Source organism: Kogia breviceps, chromosome 1 (assembly GCF_026419965.1).
Source record: "Kogia breviceps isolate mKogBre1 chromosome 1, mKogBre1 haplotype 1, whole genome shotgun sequence".
In the NCBI taxonomy this organism is placed as follows: Eukaryota; Metazoa; Chordata; class Mammalia; order Artiodactyla; family Physeteridae; genus Kogia; species Kogia breviceps.
This window is the reverse complement of record NC_081310.1, coordinates 179,269,824-179,292,911: the sequence shown is the minus strand read 5'-3', so window position 1 is coordinate 179,292,911 and position 23,088 is coordinate 179,269,824. Positions and strand designations below refer to the sequence as shown.

The following is a 23,088-nucleotide window of genomic DNA, read 5'->3' as shown; positions in this document are numbered from 1 at the left end:
TTGGGTGAAATGTTATGTTTAACTCCACTGTAATTATTTCTGCAATTATTTATTTAATTTTCATATCTCCTGTAAGTTCTTTGGTGGCAGGTTCTATCACTATCTTTGTCATTTTCTATCCTTTGGTGCCTGGCACATATAGTAGGTACATTTTAAGTATCTGCTGGGTGGTTGAATAAAGGATGCACTGAAAGGGGGAAATGAGTTCTACCACCTCAGTTTCTTTAGCCAGGGTGAAATACCTTTGGAATCTTAGGAACAAAGATAATGGTGAAGAGATGATTGAGAAGAACCAAGGCATTAGAGGAAACACTGCAAGGTTATTGAGTCCCGCAGCTCTGCAGTGAGAGAGATGTGGTGTATCAGTTAGCTAATACTGCATAACAAACCACCCGGAAACTTATTGGCTTAAGATAATAAGCATTTATTTAGCTCAGGAGTGTGTACATAAGCTGGGTGCTTCTGCTGATGGGGTGGGTCTGCTTGATCTTTGTTGGGTTCACTCATGCACCTGCAGTCAGCTGTGGACTGGCTCAGGGTGGGAGCAGTCCCTGGTTTAGCATGGCCTCAGCTGGGATGGCTCATTTCTGTTTCATGTGGCCTCATCTGACAGTGGGTCTGTTCCTATCTTCATGGTGAAGATAAAAGTGCTAAAGAGGAAGTGAAAGCGCACAAAGTTGTTTTGAGACATGGGTTGGCAGATTGACCATATGTTCTTATTTTCCATATTCTTGATGCTCTGTGTTAGAGGCTGGTTCTCTCCAGGAGGGGCTAGTTAGTTCCTAGAGATAGCAAGTGACTCCCCTGTGAGAATGCCTTTGATGTACAAACCAACCAATCCAGAGCCTACAGCCCTGACCACCCCTATCTAACTCTCACATACCAAGTCAATATTCTTCTGCCCTAAATCACCCCAAGCTAGGTACTGGTAACCAGGGACCACCCCTATAGCCCAGAGATGCCAAAATTATTCAGATTATCTAATCTTAAGCTTACTCAGCATTCCTACCTTGCCTTGCCCATTTCTTCCCACAAAAGCCCCGAAAAAAGCTCTGGGCCATGCCTTCCCTTCTTCCCCTTCTGCTTCCTGACCCACTTTGGTGCTTCCCCTTGTGGCCCGGCATGCTGTGCTGTGCCTCATTTTCCTAGGGATCTATGCGTTTAAACTTCCTCCTTTGTAACATGTCTTCACGTCTTACCATACCTGGTTAAAAAAACCCTGAGTATATTTTTAAAAATTGAAGTATAGTTGATTTACAATATTGTGTTAGTTTCAGGTGCACAGCAAAGAGATTCAGTTCTCTCTCTCTCTCTCTCTTATATTTTAGATTATTTTTCTTTTCTTTCTTTCTTTCTTTTTTTTTTTTTTTTTGTGGTACGTGGGCCTCTCACTGTTGTGGCCTCTCCCGTTGCAGAGCACAGTCTCCGGAAGCGCAGGCTCAGCGGCCATGGCTCACGGGCCCAGCTGCTCCACGGCACATGGGATCTTCCCGGACCGGGGCACGAACCCGTGTCCCCTGCATCGGCAGGCGGATTCTCAATCACTGCGCCACCAGGGAAGCCTGATTATTTTTCATTATAAGTTATTATAAGATATTGAATGTAGTTCCCTGTGCTATACAGTCAATCCTTGTTGCTTATCTATTTTATGTATAGTAGTTTGTATCTGTTAATCCCATACTCCTAATTTATCCCTCCCCCTCCCTTTCCCCTTTGGTAACTATAAGTTTGTTTTCTATGCCTGTGAGTCTGTTTCTGTTTTGTATATAGATTCATTTGTATTATTTGACTAGCCAACAGGCACATGAAAAGATGTTCAACACTGGGTACATTTTAACGCAACTGGTACAGCAAAGCAGGGTGGTTTGACACTAGATGGAGATGCTATATCTTCAGACTGCTCTCTGCTTACTAACTGGACCCCACAGACAGCGGCCACTGGCCTGAGAGGCACAGCCAGGTGCTGGGGTGCATGCTACTTGATGGTGACAGCATTGTGCTGTTTCTGTCGGGTGGTGCCATGATTTCCCAACCGCACAGTGTGGAACTCGAAAAGCTGAGTCCTCCCTGAGCTGCTGGTGGTCTAGAGTTTCAGGTGTTCAGGACAGAGCATCTGGGGGTGTGGAGGTAATTAGCTACTTCAGTTTCCCCAAGAGACCCCTCTGCAGGGGACAAGGAGTGACCACACTTCTGGTGCTGTGGGACGAGTCTGACCAGCTGACTGGGCAGGGCCTACAAGCCTTGGGGCCATCTGAGTCACTTCGATGAACGTGCCTAGTACCCGGGACGTTATATACTCCTGGTGACGGTCAATAAACCACCTCCCCTTTCCCCCTGGAGCTTCGCGGAGTCACATTTGCGCTTGTTCTGTAGAGTAGTCGGGAAGCGCGTCACCTGAACCTTTGCCATGTGTCGAGGGTTCCTATTTGCGGGGTCAGTGCGAGTTCCTCCTCCTCCTCCGGGGAGTGTGATGCCCTGCAGTCCTTGTGGCTCGGGCTGCGAGCTTCTCTGCTGTCACCTGCTTGCTGCTGTTGCGATTTGTTCCCCCACCCAGTGGGATATAGAAGGGCCCCTCCCTGGAGACCAGTGGCTCAATGTTGAATAAAAGAGGGGAAAGGTAAGGAACATCCCAGTCCTGGATCCCTTCAGACCCCTCACTCTCCGAGGATATGGTTCAATTAATAAAAAAATGTAGAACATCTAATCGACGTGCAAGGGCTCTCTGAAGTCCTGCGTGTCAGTACCAGGGAATTCCACACTCAAAAGAAAAAAACTTGAAAAAGAAATCTGATAGCACCGGTGCTCTCTCAGATTTAAACCCCAGCCCCTCTGAGCTTGGGATGCCCTAGAAAGGGAGGCCACCGCTCACAGAAGAGGCCACTAGGGACCACTCAGAGTCCAGCTAGTAAGCACCCTAAATGAAAAAGGAAAAAAAGAAAACTATGGTCAAAGACAGACATGAAAAAAAAAAAAAAAGGAAAAAAAGTTACTCACCTAGAGCTACAAGCCAGAGCCCATACCCCACTCTTCTTCTTTATCAAACTCTCACTTACCGTGCCAATATTTCCCCTGCCCTGAATGACCCCAGAGCCAGTTACCAGACAGCTCGGGATGACTCCAATAGTCCGTAGTCTGCAAAAATTATTCAAACTGTCCAATCCTAAGGTTACTCAGCATACCTACCTTGCCTCACCCATTCTTTCTCACAAAAATCCTAATAGAGACTCTGGACCATGCTCTCCCTTACTCTCCTTCTGCCTCCTAACCCACCCTAGTGCTTCCCCAGATGGCCCTGTGCCGTGTGCTCTGCCTCTTTCTTCTAGGGATCTGTGAGGATAAACTTCTTCCTTAATGACAATCATTTCTGTGTCTGTGTGTCTTACCATACCTGATTTAAACAACAACAACCCTTTACAAAGTTGTGTTAGCGTCTGCTGTACAGTGAAGTGAATCAGCTATATGTATACGTATATCCCCTCCCTCTTGGACCTCCCGCCCCGCCATCTCACCCATCTGTGTCATCACGGAGCAGCGAGGTGTACTCCCTGTGCTATACAGCAGGTTCCCACCAGCTATCTATTTTACCCATGGTAGTGTATTTATGTCAAACCTAATCTCCTAATTTATCCCACCCTCCCCTTCCCGCTCTGTGTCCACGCATCTGTCCTCTAATTATACTCCAAAAAATAAAAAAAAGGATAACCAGCAAGGACCTACTGTGTAGCACAGGGAACTCTGCCCAATATTATTATGTAACGACCTAAAATGGGAAAAGGATTTGAAAAAGAATAGGTACGTGTATATGTAAAACTGAATCACTTTGCTGTACACCTGAAACTAACACACATATATAATTAATCAACTATATTCCAATATAAAATAAAAAGTTTAAAATAACACAAAAACACAACAACCCTGGGAATATTTTAGAACGGCTGGGAACTGGCACATCACTTCTAGCACATTCTATGGGCCAAAGCAAGTCTCAGGGCCATCCCAGATTCAAGATCTGGGGGAAAAGACCTCATCTTTTTTTTTTTTTGCGGTACGCAGGCCTCTCACTGTTGTGGCCTCTCCCGTTGCGGAGCACAGGCTCCGGATGTGCAGGCTCAGCGGCCATGGCTCAAGGGCCCAGCCGCTCCGTGGCATGTGGGATCTTCCCAGACTGGGGCACGAACCGGCGTCCCCTGTATCGGCAGGTGGACTCTCAACCACTGCGCCACCAGGGAAGCCCCCAAGACCTCATCTCTTGATGGGAAGAGAAGCATAGTCATATTTCAAAGGTCAGGAGACAGATGCAGACAGAGAAGAAGTATGGTGGCCATTTTCCAGTCAGTTTTTACATATGTTTTAACATTTCATTATTTGCCATTTATATTCCTTATGAAAACTCTCAGCAAACTAGGAATAAAAAGGAACTTTTGCAAACTGATAAAGAGCACCCATGAAAGCCAACAGCTAACATACTTAATGGTGAAAGAGTGAATATTCTACCCCTAAGATCAGAGAAGGATGTCCTTTTTGAAAATCTGCTCTGTTCAACACTGTACTTAGGGGTCTAGCCAGTACAACGAGGTGTGAAAAAGAAATGAAATGCATCCACACAGGAAGGGAATAAGTAAAACTTTAGTTGCAGACAACGTGATCAGCTACATAGAAAACCCAAAGGAATCTAAGTTATTAGAACTAATAAATGAGCTTAGCAAGGTTGCAGGATGCAAGATTAATATAGAAAAATCAACTGTATATTTACTAGTAATGAACAATTAGAGATTGAAATAAAAAATACCATTTACAACAGCATCAAAAAGTTTTAAATGCTCAGGGATAACTCTGACAAAAGAGGTATGAGACCTATACACTCTGGACTGAAAAAAAGCATTGGTGTGAGAAATGAAACAGGATCCAAATATATGAAGAGACATATACCGTTCAAGGTCAGGGAACCTAATATTGATGTGTCAGTTCTCTCTGTCAACTCAATCCAATTGAAAGCCCAACAGGCATTTGTTTTTTCAGAAATGTACAAGCTGTTTTTAAAATTCATATGGAAATGCAAAAGACCTAGAATTGTCAAAAGACTGTGAAAAAGAATATATTTGGAGGATTAACGCTACTTAACTTCAAGACTTATAAGGCTCAAGTAATCAAAACAGTGTCATATTGACATATTTGTCAGAAAGATCAATAGAGAAAGATAGAGGGTCCAGAAAGAGACCCATAGATATATGTACAACTGAATTTTACCAAAGGTGAAAAGGAAATTCAGTAGAGAAATTGTTTTTTCATCAAATGGTCCTGGCACTATTGGATGTCCCTATGCAGAAAAGTGAGCTTCAGTTCATATGGTACATCACACAAAAACTTAATTTAAAATTGATTACAGGGCTTCCCTGGTGGTGCACTGGTTGAAAGTCCGCCTGCCGACGCAGGCGACACGGGTTCGTTCCCCGGTCCGGGAAGATCCCACATGCCGCGGAGCGGCTGGGCCCGTGAGCCATGGCCGCTGAGCCTGCGCGTCCGGAGCATGTGCTCCGCAACGGGAGAGGCCACAACAGTGAGAGGCCCGCGTACAGAAAAAAAAAAAAAAAAATTGATTACAGATCTAAATATAAATCCTAAAATGATATAACTTCTAGAAGAAAACAGAGGAAAAAATCTTTGTGACCTTGGGTTAGGCAAACTTTCTTAGATGACACCAAGAGCATGATCTGTAAAAGAAAACACTGATAAATTGAAGTTAATGAAAATTAAAAAAACATTTACTCTTTGAAAGATAGAGAATTAAAATACAATCCATGGACTGGGAGAAAATATTTGCGAAGCATATATCTGATAAAAGATTTATATCCAGGGTATGTAAAGAACCCTCAAAACAAACAACCAATAAACAGTAGACAAAGGAGTTGAACACATAGTCAAAGAAGATCTGTTAATGGCAGAGAAATAACACATGAAAAGATGCCAAAAATCACTAGTGATTAGGAAAGCACGAATTAGAACCACAATGAAATGCCTCTATAGACCTGGGGTATCACAATGGCTAAAATTTAAAAGATGGATCATATCAAGTTTTGCCCAGGGTATGGAAGAACTGGAATGCTCATACATTGCTGGTGGGAATGTAAAATCATACAGCCAATTTGGAGAACAGTTCGATAGTTTCTTACAAAGTTAAACACCTACCATATGATCTAGCTCTTCCACGCCCAGTTATTCACCGAAGGAGAACATGAAAGTCCATAGCAACTTTAAATATAATAGCCTCAAACTAGAAACAACCCAAATGTCCACTGGCAGGGCAATGGATGGACAAATTCGGCATATTTATATAATGTGATACTACTTAGCAATAAAATAACTATTGATACATGCAACATGAGTGGATCTCAAAATAATTACACTGATGCCAGATATAAATGATCACATTGCTGTGTGATTCTATTTACATAAAGTTCTAGAAAATGCCAACTCATTGATAGTGACAGAAAGTGGATCCATGGCTGTCCAGGGATGGGGGCGGGGGAGAGCAGAGACGGGCAGGAGAGAGGGATTATAAAGGAGCACAGGGAGATTTTGGGGGGTGATGGGTACATTGATTATCTTGATTGCAGTGATGGTTTCAAGGATGTATATCAAAAAACTTACCAAATTGTATGTTTTAAATACATGCAGTTTATGTCAATTATATTATACTTCACTAAGGTATTAAGAGACTGAACTGAAGTAACACATGTAGAACACTAAAAGGGTCAAGCACAGTTTCCCAGTGGCTGGAAGCTGATGTCATTACATTTTTTTTTTTTTTTTTGGTTTTTATTGTTTTATTTTATTTTTTTAAACATCTTTATTGGAGTATAATTGCTTTACAATGGTGTGTTAGTTTCTGCTTTATAATGAAGTGAATCCGCTATACATATACATGTATCCCCATATCTCCTCCCTCTTGCGTCTTATGTTTGATTTTTATTGAGGAGATCTGTCATCAGACGAGGCTTTGGCTGTTACCTTTTCAGCACTCTTGAGTCTTTGGAAGGAACCCTATCATTTACCCCTGACAGTAAGTGGTCTGTCCCTCCTTCTTGCTCTCCCCCTGGCCCTCCCTCTTCTTCCAGAAATGACCTCTGCTGATTCACAACCCCCCACCTGGCCTCCCTTTTCCCAGTGAACCCCAGCATTGAGGTGATATCAGGTTTCCTGGCTCCTCGTGCCCCCACGTGCACGTGAGGGTGACTGATTACACTACAAGGGGTCCCTGGATCCACAAAATCGCCGACACATTTACAGTCTTTGCAGAGCAGAGACCCTTTCCAAGGAGTGATCTGGGAGCACCTCCTCTGTCTACCACACCTGACTGGCTGTCTGCTCTTCTGATCATCTTCTCTGGTCTCCAGAATGAACTTTAATTTCAGGCAGAGGAAAAAGAAAAGGCTCACAGAACCTTGTTCCAGGGCTCCCAGCAGAGCTATCACTTCTTGGTCTTAGTCAAAGGCCCCCTTCGTTAGCGACTGCCCACTTAGCACTTGTGAATGGATCTAACTTCCACAGGCTTTAAGTGTTTTCTTGGAACTGATCTTCCCGTGAAAAGTGTGCTTTGGAGGCATGCAATAACCATGAGAACCTTAAACGAATTACACGTTGTCAAACGGAGAAAAACAATGCACTTGAAACACGCTATACAAGGGAATAAAGGGCTGTCGGGTATCAAGATGGAGAGGGTGAGAGGAGAGCCTGTGTACCACTTGCCGCTGAACTCACAAATTGTCACAAATGTTTGCATTTGCATTCAAGAGGTGAATGTACATCCTGGATCAGTATCTCTGCTGTGTGATCTGTTTCTCTGCTCATTTCCTGATCTGCCCCCACTGGGAGGGGGGTCTCTGAGCCACTCTCCTCCCCTCTGGGGGATGATGGCTTTGCCTGGGAAAGGAAGGTGGGGAGGGCTCCTGCTCTCTCCCCCCCCCATCTGCCTCCTCCCTCCTGGGCCCCATCTGCTGAAATGAGCCCAGAGATCCTGGGAAAACGGGGTACAGGGGCCCCAGTTCTCCAGGAACGCAGTTGTGTGGAGACATCTCATCGGGGCGGGAGGACAAAGATGAGCCCCACCCGCCCCTCTTGCCCGCCCGTTCCCCACACAAGGGCCCGGGGAGGGGGCTCTGTCCCTCTGGACGCTCAGTCAGCAGGCGTTGGCCGAGGGCAGCCCGTGTCCGGCTCTGTGCGGGGCCGGGGATTCAGGCAGGACAAGCCCTGGTCCCAACATCGCTCTGCACAGTGAGGCCACATCGGCCTCTGACCCGCACGCTGTCACCTCTGTCCCCTCACCCTGCTTTGTGTTCCTTTAGCGAGTGTCACCACCTGCCCCTGGACGTGGCTGTGTCTGTTCACGTCCATCTCTCCACCGAATGTCAGCTCCACGAGGACAGGCCTTTTTCTGGCCCGCTCAGAGCTGTGTCCCCAAGCCTGGGACAGCTCCCGGTGTGTAGTGGACACTCTGTTTTGTGAGCGAATGTCACTGGACGTGGTCTAGTGGAGGAAACAGGAGGCACAGAGTTGCGGGTGTCCTCAGGGGGCCGCCTTCCTTGGTGTGTGAGGGCGAGTGCCCAGGGGACACGGGCTGGGCACCGCAGCGTCTGCTACAATCATAAGAACATCCTGGGACTTCCCCTGTGGTGCAGTGGTTGAGAGTCTGCCTGCTGATGCAGGGGACACGGGTTCGTGCCCCGGTCTGGGAAGATCCCACATGCCGCGGAGCAGCTGGGCCCGTGAGCCACAACTACTGAGCCTGCGCGTCTGGAGCCTGTGCTCCACAGCAAGAGAGGCCGCGATAGTGAGAGGCCCACGCACTACGATGAAGAGTGGCCCCTGCTTGCCACAACTGGAGAAAGCCCTGGCACAGAAACGAAGACCCAACACAGCCAAAAATTAAAAATAAAAAAAATAAAAATAAAAAAAAAGAACATCCTGTCCACGGAGCACTCAGGCTCCAAACCAGCAAACTCCATCCTTCCTTGACCAAGGCCAACCCCGCCCCCGCTAGTGACAACTGTCCTCCTGCTGCCACCAGGCCACTTGGATCTTCACACCTCCCGCCTCAGCCCGGCCCTTCCCCACGGGTGGAGAGAGGGCTCAGCTGGGGCTCCCATGATGTGCCTCGGCCGTTGGTCTTGGGGTCCTGCAGGTGCAGTTCCGATGCTGGAGGCTGGATGGGCCCAGAGATGCTGCACTTCTAACATGCTCCCAGGGGATGTTGCTGTTGCTGGTCCACGGAGCACACACTAAGTAGCAGGGTGGTTAGAGGTCACCTTGTTTGTGCATTGATGTTTACTGAGGGTCTACTGTGTGCTGGGCACCGAGACACAGTGGTAAACAAGACGGGCTCGGCCCTGCGCTGTGGAGAAAACAGACAAGGAGGAGCCACGTGTGTGATCCCCGAGTCCGCACACTCCTCCCAGTGTGTCCACCCCAGGCACTACCTAGAGGGAGCCTGCAGGGGAGGCCAGGCTGTCCCCTCACTGCACTCTTCTTTCCAGGGTGTCAGGGGAGAGGGGACAGGGAAAAGTCTAGCTGGGCTCTGTCCCGAGGCTGGTCTTGGGGTGCTTCCCAATGGACCAGGTCAGAGGACAGTTGCCATCCAGGACAGGGCAATGGAACTGGGGCAGGAGGAATGTGCCGCAGCAGAGCCCATGGGGAAGCTGAGAGCCAGGCCTAGGAAAGCTAAATCCCACAGCCAAGGCAGATGGGTGAGCGGGGAACAGTGGCTGGTTAGGAGCAGGGTCCTTGGAGATACCTGAACATCCAGGAGTGGTCCCTGATGGGTCTGGCCAGGCTGGGTGTGACTGGGTCTCAGAAGGTAAAGGCGCCCACTATGTACATCCCTCCCACAGCCTGGAGCTGTTACTGGCTGTGTGCTGATTCCTCTGGACCCCACCCACCCCATTCTTGGCTATGCAGCCCAGAGCCCTAGCTTGACCCCTGGGCTCTGTAGAAAGCCAAGCCCCACCCCCTCCTCCCTCCCCACACTGGCCCAGCGCCTGCGGGGACGGGGACGGGGGTGCTCCGTGTCGGGGCGTCGGGGGCTGTCCAGCCCTGGCAGAGGTTAATGGTGTGTTACTGCAGGGGCTGCAGGGGCTCCCTTTGCGTCCGAGGGAGGCAGGATGCCTTCAATCATCAGAAGCAGGTGTTCTGTGTTTGCCTCCTGGATGACGTCTTCCTTGAAGGTAATAAGTAAAGCGGGTACATCAGGGAAGTGACAGCCCGGGGGCTCGGGGTTGGGGGGGAAACATAAGGGGGTATGTGGTGCAGACCTAGAAAGAGGGGTTTGGCTACCAGGACAGGAGAGACCGCGAATGGAGGCTTTTCCGTGAGCCCACGACACCCCCGCCCCAGGGAGAAGGGGGCCTCGGTCTGTGCTGTCCTCTGAAGTTTGTTGTGGGGAGGGCGGTGGGGAGCAGGCAAGGCAGCCCTAGAGGAGGAGTTAGTCCCCCAACTCCCTGCTGTGTGACTTTGGGCAAGTTGCCTTCCCTCTCTGGACCTCAGTTTCCAAATCTGTAGATGGGGGACAGTGATTTAAACAGCGCTTCCCTCACAGGGGGGTTGAAGACATGAGCTCTAAAAGCCGCACAAATGGACACCCAGGAGTAGAGAGGCAGTGAGGGCAGTGGTCAGGGGCCAGGGGTGGAGTCGCCACAGGTCTGGGGTTTAGATCCAAGCTGTGACCTTGGGAAGTTCTGTTCCTTAACTTCTCAGTGTCAGTTCCCTCAGCTGTAAAACAGGTTAACACAGTCCCTTCCTTGGAGAGTGGTGGTGAGAATTAATGAGGTGGTCTGCACACACAGCCTGGCGCACAGTAAGCCGCCAACCAACCGTGGGCGGTATCACTGGTGTTCTAAAGGGCCGTGAATCGGAGGCTCATACATGCTCCTGGTCTCCGTCGACCCTGACTCTGACTTCTTATGTCTACAGAGCCTGGCCTCACTCTGCTTTGCTCTCTCTGCTTAGGGTACCCATACAATTTTTTTCCCCATTTCTTGGGCATGGCTCAGGGAAGGGAAGATGTGTTGTTGGTGTCTGGCGTTTGGACTACATTTCCCCAAAGAAGCCTTGTTATCATGGTTAGTAGTAGTAGAAGCCATTAGGACTTTTGGTCCAACCCCAGTCTATAACAGAGTTTTAGGGAAAATTATATTCTGAACTTCCAAAAAAACTTTAGGAACATTCCTAAACTGTTGGAGAAGAATGAATATCTGTCTTGCACCCCTGCATGCCAGGCACGGTCTAAGTGCTTTGCATATGTTAATTTACTTAATTTTCACAGTGATGCAATGAGATTGGCGGTATTAGTCTTATTTATTTATTTATTTATTTCTGGCATATAATTTATTTTAAAAATTAACCTTTTTGTGGGGGGAGGTAATTGAAGAGCCCTATGAAGTTATAATACAGAGGTCTTTCCCTGTTCCTCCCCACTAAGCATAACTATCGTTGCTGGAAATGACAAGAGAACCAAAGGAGCACTCTGTAAAGTGGACAGAGGAAGGCAGACGGGTTAAGAGCCCCAGGACTGGAGGAACAAGATGGTGGCAGGATGTCTTAGATCCCACCCACCCACAGATGCAGGAGACCCAGGCCCAGTTTCTCTATGAGCCCCAACCTGGCAACAGAAGGCAGCCCAGGTAAGCTCCTTCCTCACTGGATCTAATGGGAGCCCTGCCCACACAACCAGGTGACACTGGCCAGATGGATCCTACCACAGCCCCCAGCTGGGCAAACATTCATCATCCTGTGGGGGAATTGACATTTAGCTGAATTTTTTAAAAAAAGAAAAGAATGAGAGAGATCTTGTGTACCCTTTGTCCAGTTTCCCCCAATGGTAACATCCTGTAAAACCGCAGGACTGTATCACAATCAGGAGATTGACATTGATAAAACCCACCCACCTTACTCAGATTTCCCCAGTTTTCACTTGTACTCATGCATGAGTATGTGTGTGTACGTGGTACGGCCAGGGGATGGGGCCTCCTCTGCCCACTCTGACCCACTGTGGCCACACCAAAATGGTGGCCCCTACCTGCCCTGAGCTACCCCTCTTCCAGCTGGCTGCCACAGTTTAATGACTCTGTCTCCACGTTCCAAACTGAGATTCCCGAGAGGGGAGGTCTGCTAACTTGGCCAGTGTGGACCAGGTGTCCACCTCAATACTGTTAATCAGCTGAGGGTTGCTGGTGGTGTGGGAGCGGGAGAGGAACTTCGGGGCCGCGGGCTGAGCAGGGAGGGATGGGTCAGGAGAAAATAATCAGTATTTCTAAAATGATGGGAGTTATGGTCCTTATTTTTCAGATAAGGAAATTGAGGCTCAAAGAGGTACAGTGAGTTGCTAAAGATAGCACAGCTAGCAAGCTGGAGAATCGCGATTTATACCTGAGGTTCGGCTGCAATCCAGACTGCAACCCTCAACCCCTCTTGCTTTTCCGTCTCTCCCTCCCATCTGCTCCTCTCACCTGCCGCTTCCTGCTGGGCCAAGCAGAGCAGGAAACAGGGAAAAATGACTCCCCTGAGGTGAGAGATAATGGGGCCAGCTCCTGGGGCCCGTGAGGGTGAAGTCCTGTCGCTCGCTGCCCCCTCAGCACCTGGGGCATCTGCGGATTCCCCCAGAGCCCTGCACCTGACGGCAAGGTTGCCCCTGGCTCTCCTTCCAGAGCAGGCCTGAGGAAGTCACTGCGCCTGACCGTCATGCTCAATTATTCACGCCAGTAAGAGTTTAATTACAATTTCATGACAGTCGTCACGTTTCACCCAAACAGCTGATGATGGCCTTGCATTTTCGCCTGAGTCCAGCGGTTCCACCGCAGAGATCTTCATCCGAAGCCTTTCAACCCTCACAAATCAGTTCTGATAACAAGCCCTCCCGTGACTGTCGCCGAGTCCAAAGTGGGACAGACGCAGCACCCTGGTGACTGGGGTTGAAGAAAGCCCTCGCCGGAGCAGGGCTCTGGGGTCTGCTGGCCACTGGGTCCTGGCCTCTGGTTCCGGGAGACAGTCTCTGACATTTACCCGGCGAGATCCATGGGATGATTCCAGGTAAACAACGGCCAAGGATTTAAGAAGGGAGACTGCAGAGTGGGTTGTACCTGCAGGTGACAGAAAATCACGTCCCTGCAGGGGCGGTAGGAGGGAGGGAATGTGTGTGCACCCCCTTCAGGGTGTCTTAGGTTTAGGCAGGTGGCCTTGGGGCAGGTCCTCAGTTTCCCCACTTGGAAGGTGGAGCTGATGAACCCTCCTCCACAGGGCACTTGTGAGGGCCACAGGAGGGGCTGTGGGAAGCTCTGAGCCCGCTGCCTACACACACAGTAGCTGCTCAGATCAGTGGCTGTTGACTTGAATTGGGTGCCAGATGACTTGCTGAGCTGGGTGAGTGGTGATGGGGAGCCCTGGCCTCCAGGCCTCCCCGCCCCACCGCTGATGGTCTGCAGAGGCTCTGGGCACCACTGGACAGTGAGAATGTGGGTCTACATGGAGGCCGACCAGACATGGAGACTCAGGGATGTGGGCAATAGACTTTCCTGCTCAAACAGACGGCAGCGCTTTGGAGGCAGCCCCAGCCATGGCTGATAGGAGGCCGGACAGCATTTAGAGAAACTGGGGCAGGTGAGAGATGGCCAGCAGGGTCAACCCAGGCCTTCCAGCAACGAAACAGAGCAAGGGTGTGTCCTGCAGGCAGGTGGAGTTCCACCCGCTGTGGGGCCCGGAGCCGGTGGTGAGGGGAGATCCTGACTCGGGGTGAAGAAGGTCCGTAAGATCTGAGAAGAGGGGCAGTGCCTGAGCCCAGAGCTCAGCTCAGGCCCTGGGAATGAGTGCAGCAGACCCCGCGGTACTCATCCGTATCCCCTCTGCACCCACTGATGCAGGGCCCGCTGATGGGATAACTGGGGGTGTTCCGTGTAGTGTAGGCTCTGGGAGATAGCAAGGATTCTATGGCAGGGGCTGCTTAGGAGCGGGGAGGAAACAGATCTCATCCTGGGAAGGAGCCATGGCAGAGGGAAAGGAGCGACTGGATTCAGAACAGCGACATCTGGGTTCTGGGCCCAACTCAGTCTCCAGATCACTGTGTGACCCGGGGCAAGTCACGTGACCTTTCTGCACATCTGCAGAACAAGGCGCTTCTAAGAGCCCTCCCAGAGCCTTGACTCTAAAGAGTTCTGTGTGAATGCTCCCGTCCAACCCCCACCTTAACTAGGACCCGTGGCTTCCCAGCTCAAACCCGCCTCCTGCCAGAAGGCAAGTCAGCACCAGGAACCCACAGGGTGAGTCAGCAGCCCTCACGGTCGCTGCGTGATGCAGGTCTGGCGGAGACAAGGCTGCTCGGTACATTAGAGTCTGGGGATAATGTGCCCTCGCCCTTGGAGATGCCATTACGGGGTGGTTTCTGCAGCTTCCTCCTTGGGAGGGAAGAGAACGGGGAGAAGGGGAAGCGGGAGATGAACCTGACTCACACCCCTGGGGGAGAGGCTGACACGGCAAAGTTTTGTGCTGGTCTCAGCTTGGAGACTTAGATGCTGGAGGGGAGGCAGCCATGAGGCTCTTTCATCTCCTGTGACAGGAACCTCAGTGCGTAAACCTGGCTTGAGCTCAGAAGGGATTTATTGTTTTTATGCCACTGACAAGCTCAGGGATGAACCTTCAGTTCCACCTTGTTGCAGGGGCTCAAATGATGCCACCAGGACGTTCTCCATCTTTTAGCATCTCCCCCCCCATCCCCCTTCTTGGAGGCCAGATGGTTTTCCATCCAGACTGGAGTCCAGCAGAGAAGAGAGAGCTTCCTCAACAACGAATCAAAAGTCCTGGGCCCATTCCCATTGGTTCCAAGGGTCGCACACCTATCCCTGAACCGATCTGGGTCAGTGGGAAGGAATGTGGTGATTGGCTTAATCCAATCAAGAAAGATCCTGCAGTCTGGAGGTGGGGTTGATCCAGCCTAAGCCTGGGATGGGCTGAGAGTAGGGGAGGGGGAAATTCTGGGGGAAATTACAGCTTTACTAGTAAAAGGGTGACAGGGTACTGGATGGCAACAGCCTACAGGTATCGTCCACTGGGTTAGGGTAGAGGGCAAGGATAGCTAATGTATAAAATCAAGAGGAATAGGGGGAGAAAAGCCATGAAGCATGGCTGATCTTACTTCATCTTCCCAATGTCTGATTAGAGTGTGAGTACTATTATCCTAAATCCAGAATCCTATATTTTAGTGTTGGAAGGATCTTCAAAAGCACCTGGCCTGACATCCTTATGTTTAGAGATGAGGCAACAGACCCAGAAAGGTTAAGTGACTCTCTCAGGGTCGCATGGTTCGTTAGCAGAAGACTCAGGTCTTCCCAGACAGAGGTCGTTCCAGCCGGTGTTCATCTGCTCAGAGGTGCTGCTGAATTACAGTGAACGCTGTGCAAGGCAAACCTGGCTCTCACTCAAGCCAGGCAGGGCAGCCTACATGGGCTAGAGTCTATCCTGCCTTGGGTGAGTGGAAAAACGGGGCCCTCATCACCTCCCTGCCCCCAACCCGCCAGCATGGGCAGGTGTCTCAGTGGATACACCCAGCTGCGCCCTGCTGGAGACTCTCTCAGAGGATCCTGGGGCTCTTCATGTTTCACACTCCTGATCGGTAGCTGACCCCAACCTCTGCCACCTGACCCTGCCTCCCTGCAGGTCTGTGAAAGCAGAAACATTAACTCCAAGAGTATAAAACATGGTGAAACTCTTCACGGTCATCTAGCCAAAACCCTGCATTTTATAGGAGGCAAACTGAGGCCCAGGAGAGCAGGGGCATTCCAAGGCAGGCAGAGCGATCTGGGTAGAAGGGCTCCTGGCTCCCAGTCTGATGCTTTTCCACCACCCCACTGGCCTTGCTGGTCGCATGAGCCCTGAGCTGCCCTTCCTGTGGCCTCTGATGGAGACTATCAACCATCCACATACTTACACACGGACAACCTCTCTCCCTTAAACAGTATCACACTTTGCAAGGTGTATCCACTATCCCAGTTAAACATGAAACAAATGAGGGCCAGAAAGCAGTTGGGGGTTGTCCAAGGTCAGCTGCCCACCAGTCAGAGATCAGGGCCAGCCCTCTGTGTCTCAGGACAGAAGTCTTTAAAGAGTTTGTGTCACTTACCCTCCTTGATCCCTGCAAGGCTGCAGTCCCTGTCACTGTGGCCCTAGTTATAGATGAAATAATGGGGCTCAGAGGGGCCCAGCCCTCTGGGCTCCCTCACACAGCTGGTCAGTGGCGAAGAGGGGGTGGGCCAGCGTGCCTGGAGTCCAGTCTGGTACCCTGTCACCCTGCACACTGCCACTTGTACAGTTGGGAATGGCCTTCCTGAGAGTAACTGGAACCTGACCAGTGGAGCTCTAGACAAGTCAGGGGTTATTTTCCTCACTCAGTGAGGTGGGATTCACTCAGTGAATCACTGGGGTGAGAGGTGGTGAAAGCCCAGCAGCCCCAAGATACCATCTGGCCAGCCTCCTCCTCTATCTCCCCTCAGTGTCCTCAGGGTGTGCGGACGGCCTTGAGGTCACAGTGTGGCTGCTCCACCTGGGCCTCCTTTCAGGCTGGGCAGCTGGCGGCGGTCCTCTGGGAGAAGCCAGAGGTCCCTGCCCTTCCAGAGAATTTCCCAGAATGCCTTGCAGCCACCTCTGCCCCGTCTCATTGGTGGGAGCTGTGTCACATGACTACCTACAGAAGGGGAAATGTAATGTTTTTAAGTAGGGGTAATTGTTGTCCCGGACAAAATAGGGGTCGTGTCAGGAGGAAAGAAGAGGAGGGTGACTATTGGTGGGCAGCCTGCAGTCTCTGCCCCAACATTTACAATCTCATTTTCACGTTTGCTACCTCCCTGCATCCACACAAGCATGTTTGCTGTGATCAGGCAGTGAGAGGCTGAGCCACTTGCCCGGGACCCCACAGGAGTGGTATGAGGAACCAGGCTAGAGCCCGGCTCCCTGCAGCTCCCCAGATCTGCCCTCCTGCCCTGCGTTGTCTGCTGTCTCCTCTCTCACCGTCCCAATTCTCTGCCTCTCCAGCTCCCCAGACCAGATGGGGTCAGCACATTCCTGCAGGCTGAAGATGAGAGGGCAATTGTTTATCACTTATGGTTCTGACACAGACATACTTTCGGGCTGAACTACCTTAAGAAAGTCTGCTATGGAAAGTCCAAACTCAAACCAATCCCCTGGTGTTACACTCCCTCTCACATCCTGCTGGTGGGATGGATATTCCCTGGGGTAACCTTAGCAGAAGACAGTTGGGCGGCGTCTATCAAAATTCAAAATGCACATGTCCTTTGTCTCAGCAATTTATCTTCTAGGAGTTGATCATTCTGAAATACGCTAGAGTACAAAGCTATGTAGGGATCTTCACTACATAGTTATTTGTAACAGCAAAATTGGAGAAATCTAAATGTCTATCAGTAGGAAATTGGTTACTTAAATTATGCCACATCCATACCATTGAGTACGGACAACCATTAAAATGATTGAATTTGGCCTCTATGTTCTGACTTGGGAGAATGTCCATGATGTGTTTTTGAATAAAGAAAGTAGACTGATGAAAAATACAAATAACATTGTAAAGATTCTAATAATCTTGGTTTGTATACAAATAAGTGAGTATCTGGAAGAACATGTGCCTGTGTCGGAGACTCTCAGGAAAATTCCTCATGCATTGAGGCCCTCTCATTACATGAACTCTATGTCCCTTATCCAAGCCATTTGTGCCTGAGATCCCTTCCCTTTTTGCCTACATCAGTAATGTTCCCATGTCTTCTGGATCATTCCAATTAGTGTACGAACACACCATTAATTCTCTAATCCCCCCCAAATAGAAACAAGTCAATATCCAACCTCTTCTGCTACTTTTGTTTCCCTTTACAATAAAACAAAAGTCACAATTATTACTATCTTTAATTCCCCTCCTCCCAGTTTCTTTTCACTGCACTCTAATTGGATTTCATCCCCTCACACTCCACCATAACTGCTCTTGTCTAGGTCATCAAGTACCTATGCACCGATAAACCCAATGGTCAACTTTCAATGACATTTGACCTATCAGTATTTGGAATAGTTGCTCATGGCTCTCAAACCTTCCCTCCTCTCCACTCTGGGATCCCACACTCTCTCGGTTTTCTCTGCTTCCCTGGTTACTCCTCCTCCATCTCCTTTGCTTGTTCTTTCTTGGCTTCTCAACCTGTAACCCTTGAGTTATTCTAGAGTTCTGCTGTTGGTTCTCTTCTCCTTATCCTCCCTCATGCCCTTGGGGACTTCACCAGACTTGTGGCCTTTACATGCCATTCATATGCTGATGGCTTCCAAATGTACATCTCAACCTGGACCTCTGCCTGAACTTTAGGCTTATACATCCAGCTGTCTATTCATTCCTCCCTCCCTACCTTCCTGGCCTCCTGCCTCCCTTCTTCCCTTCTTTCTTCCTACCTTCCTCCTTCTTCTCTCTCTCTTTCTACTAAAAATCATATATTATCTCTATAATTTGTGCACACAAGCTCATGCGTGTGTGTGAAACACCCTTACAAGCAAGAACTATTTTCAATAGAAAGCAATTCCACACTTTACAAAAAAGATTTCCAAAGCCTTCCTTGAAATGCTACACTCTCCAGAGAGCTACAGAAAATGATTTTGATTTATAAACCCATTTCTTTTATGCTCCAATGCAACCCTTAAAAACCCTCTCAATTTCTGTTTCAAGTTCTGTCCAATTCAACCAGTATTTTCCCATGTTCTTACTAAGAGCTGGGTGCTGTGCTTGGCACTGTGTGGGGACAGAGATGAATAAGATCCATGTTCCAAGGGAAACTGACACTGTCAATTCTCTTACAGAGAAGGCTTTTAAGAAGAACTTACTTGGGCAGCTGATGCCACAGGAAATTTAACAAAACCCTAAGTACCATAAGCAGATTGAACTGACAGCCCAGAATGAATAAATGCCCCTGGTTTCTGACAAAAATTCTTTCCTTGATTGGACTCTAGCCTAGTTCCTCTGAACCCTCCTTTTGACTAAGCCTAACCTTAGCTCTAAAGAATTGAACAAAACATTAACACTTTCTAACAGCTCAAGGCCACATCCCTAGGATGTCCTAAGCCCCTCTTAAAGAGCCTGCCTGACAAAGCTCAAGGATGCCAAAAGAAGTTTTGCTTGTTCCAGCCAACACCTGAAGATACGGCTGCCATCTCCCAACCTTCATGGGAGGGCAGGAGCCTAACTCAATGAGTGCTACTTAGCAAACCCAGATGGGTTTTACGTGGACCAACCTTCCTTCCCACTCATTGTGATTTTTCACTTTCCCGACTCTGCTCAAGACCCTGCCATTGCCTCTTTTCCTCATCATTCTCCTTTAAAACACCCAATCACCTCTGCACAGATTGGGGTAGAGCTCAGCTCTTTCCCTTAGTGTCAGTAGTTATTGAATAAATTCTATTTTCACTGCTGTTGCTAATATCTGGCTGTGTTTATCTTCAACATCTCTCAGGCTGGTGGGGCAGCCAGAAGGGGCATAACTATACACAGAAGGGTAGCTGAGGATGGCAGGGGGAATAGCTGCCAAAGTCACCTAGATTTTCTCCTAGAAATTTCATAGTTTACATTTTACCTTTAGGTCTATGATCAATTTTGTGTTTTTTTGTGAAAGATGTAAGGTCTGTACCTGGGTTCATTTGTTTCTGCAAATAGGTATACAATTATTCCAGCACCATGTGTTGCAAACACTATTATTTCTCCATTGACTTGCCATGCCCTTTTGTAAAAAATCAGTTGACTATTTTTATGTGGGTCTATTTTGGGGCTCTCTATTCTGTTCCACTGATCTTAGGGTCTAACTTTCATTGTCTTGAAAACTGTAGCTTTATAGTTAATCTTGAAATTGGATAATGTGAGTCTTCCAACTTTGTTCTTTTTCAGTATTATGTTTCCACATAAATCAGCTTGTCAATATCTATAAAATAATGTACTGGGATTTTGACTGGTATTGCATTGAGTCTATATGTCACGTTGGGAAGAATTGATGTCTTAACAATATTGAGTCTCAGTTCATGAATATGGACTGTCTCTTCTACTTAGACCTTCAAAAATTTCTTTTATCAGTGTTTTTTAGTATATAGATCCTGAACATATTTTGTTATATATATACCTAAGTTTTTTGTTTTTTTTTGGTGCTATTGTAAGTGGTATTTAAAAAGTTCAAATTCCATTTGTTCATTGCTGGTATGTAAAACAGCAATAGACTTTTGTATATTAACCTTGTATCCTGTGGCCTTGCTATACTTATTTTAGGTTTTTTCTTTGAAGAATTTTAGTGATTTTCTGTAAATAACCATGCCAACTATGAATGAAGACAGTTTTATTTCTTCCTTTATGATATATATGCTTTTAATTTCTTTTTCATGTCTCATTGCACTAGCTAGGATTTCCAGTATGATGTTGAATAAGAGTGATAAGAAAGAAGACATCCTTACTTTATTCTTGATCTTAATCTCATCATTAAGTATTGATATGATGTTAGCTGTAGGTTTTTTGTAGATGTTCTTTATTGTGTTGAAGAAGTTTTCCTCTATTCCTAGTTTGCTGAGAGGTTTTTGTTTTGTTTTTTTTGAATGATGATGAATAGACATTAGATTTTGTTAAATGCTTTTACTGCATCAGTTGATATGATTGTATGATTTTTCCTCTTTAGCCTTTTGCTATGGTGGATTACACTGACTGATTTTCAAATGTTGAACTATCCTTGCATTTTCAACTGTTAACAGTTCTTGACAATACAGAGTCTTCTAGCCCATAAACCTGGAATAAAATCCACTTGGTTGACATATTCATCCTTGTTATACATTGTCAGATTTGATTCGCTAATATTTTCTTGATAATTTTTGTGTCTGCTCATAAGAGATATTGATCTGTACTTTTCTTTTGTTATAATGTCTTTTTTTTTAGGTATTGGGATACTATTGACTTAAGATGTGTTGAATTGAATTAAGATGTGTTCCCTCTGTTTCTATATTTTGGAAAAGATTGTAGAGAATTGGTAATATTTCTTCCTTAAATGTTTGGTAGAATTCACCAGCAAAACCATCTGGGCCTGTTGTTTGCTTTTTTGGAAGACTTTAAGAGAATTATTGATTCGATTTCTTTAATAGCTGAAGGGCTATGCAGGTTATCTATTTGTCTTTCTGTGAGTGTTGGTAGTTTGTGTCTTTCAAGGAGCTGGTCCATTTCAGCTAAGTTATCAAATTTGTGTGCATAAAGTGTTCCCTTATTATTCCCTTAGTAACTTTTTGATGTCCATGGGATCAGTACAGATGACCATTTTTTCATTTCTGATATTGGTAATTTGTACATTCTCTCCTGTTTCCTTGTTCAGCCTGGTTAGAGAAGAGAAAAAGCTCCATAAATGATGAAACCGTAAACTTCAAGGTCAGGTTTTACTAGTTTTTTGTAGATTTTTTTGTTCTCTGGCACATGAAATGTTTCAGGAACATAATAATTGCATAATGTATTGAGTTGTTATATCTCAAAATGATAGAAGTTTTGAATACTACAATCCCCTGACCTTAAGAAGTTTAGAATTTTAACTTTCAGCAAGTCATTAACAATTAACTGAGCATCTACTATGTGGCAGGCACTGTGCTGGGCCCTGGGATACAATGGTGAACAAATTAGACCTGTTTCCTATCTTCATGGTAATTAGTCTAACATGAGTCATGGTATCACAAAAACAAAAAGTTGCTACTGTGGTAAATTATATAGGGAGAAAGGGTCTATGATGCCAATTCATAGAGGAATTTGACCAAGCTCAGGAAATCAAGGAAGGATTCCCCAAGGAAGAGACAATGGAGCTAAGGTCTGAAGATTGAGTAGGAGGTACCTAGGCAGAAAGTGAAATGTGTTTCTGGTAGGGGTGACAGCACATGCAGAGGCCCTGAGGTGGGAAGGACTACATCAATATGAAGTCCTCAAAGAAGGCCAGTGTATTTGGGGAGGACATAAGGCAAGGAAGAGTGTTGGGAACTGATGCTGGAGAGGGCAGGGCCTGGCCAGGGTGGAGTTGGGCCTTTATTCTAAGAGTTGTGGGAGTTGTTCCTGTTAAGACTGGTCCAAAACACTAAGACCACTCTCCAGTTCCCTCTTCTTTGCTCAGAAGGAAATGGGAGCTGGCAGAGAACTGTGTTCATCACCTATTGTCTTCCTCATTTAGCCAGCTCTGTGGGGCATTCCCATGTAGTTGTTTCTTTTAAATAGTTTTATTGACATATAAGTTATAATAAAATTCACCCATTTTAAGAGTATGATTCAGTGATTTTTAGTAAACTTCAAGAGTTGTGGAGAAAGTGGACATCCAACCTGTATTGGAACTTTTGTATCACATATGACAAAGGAACAGTTTCAAAGTGGGTGATGTAGAGAAGGGCAAGACAATTTTTCAGCAGTGTGTCCAGTGCCCTACCGTGGAAAAAGGAGGCAAGCACGAGACTGGACCAAACCTCCATGCTCTATATGGGCGAAAGACAGTTCAGGACCCTGGATTCTCTTATGCAGATGTCAACAAGAACAAAGGCATCACTGGGGAGTATTTGGAGAATCCTAAGTAGTACATCCCTGGAACAAAAGTAATCTTCACTGGCATTTAGAAGGCAGAAAGCGTAGACTTAGTAACTTCTCTCATAAAAGCTACTAATGAGTAATACGTGGCTACTGCCCTATTTATTACAACACAGAAATGTCTATGACCTTTCTATGCATACCGTATCTAAACTGATCTCATATACCAGAATTCAGATGATGAATGGCTGATAGAATATTTCTGTTGGGCAGTCCTGATTTAAATAAGATTGGCTTGTGGCTAAACGATGATCAGCTTTTTGAATTTTGATAGTAATTCTGGTTCAGCAAGGACTGTCACTGTTTTCCCCTTCTAAAGATACGATTGAATTTGATTAGTAATATTCAACTTTTCACAGAGATGGTGAATGCCATCTCAAAACCTATAGGAGTTTGGTTTTACAGGTAGATCTATACAACAGGTTATATTAACCTATTTAAGTACT

The 23,088-nt window shown here is 47.1% G+C and overlaps 1 pseudogene; it reads left to right on the top strand.

Moving 5' to 3' along the window:
- The window catches only part of LOC131767762 (cytochrome c-like), a 36,217-nt pseudogene extending 13,492 nt beyond the window's left edge, over positions 1-22,725 (top strand).
- The last annotated feature ends 363 nt before the right edge of the window (positions 22,726-23,088 follow it).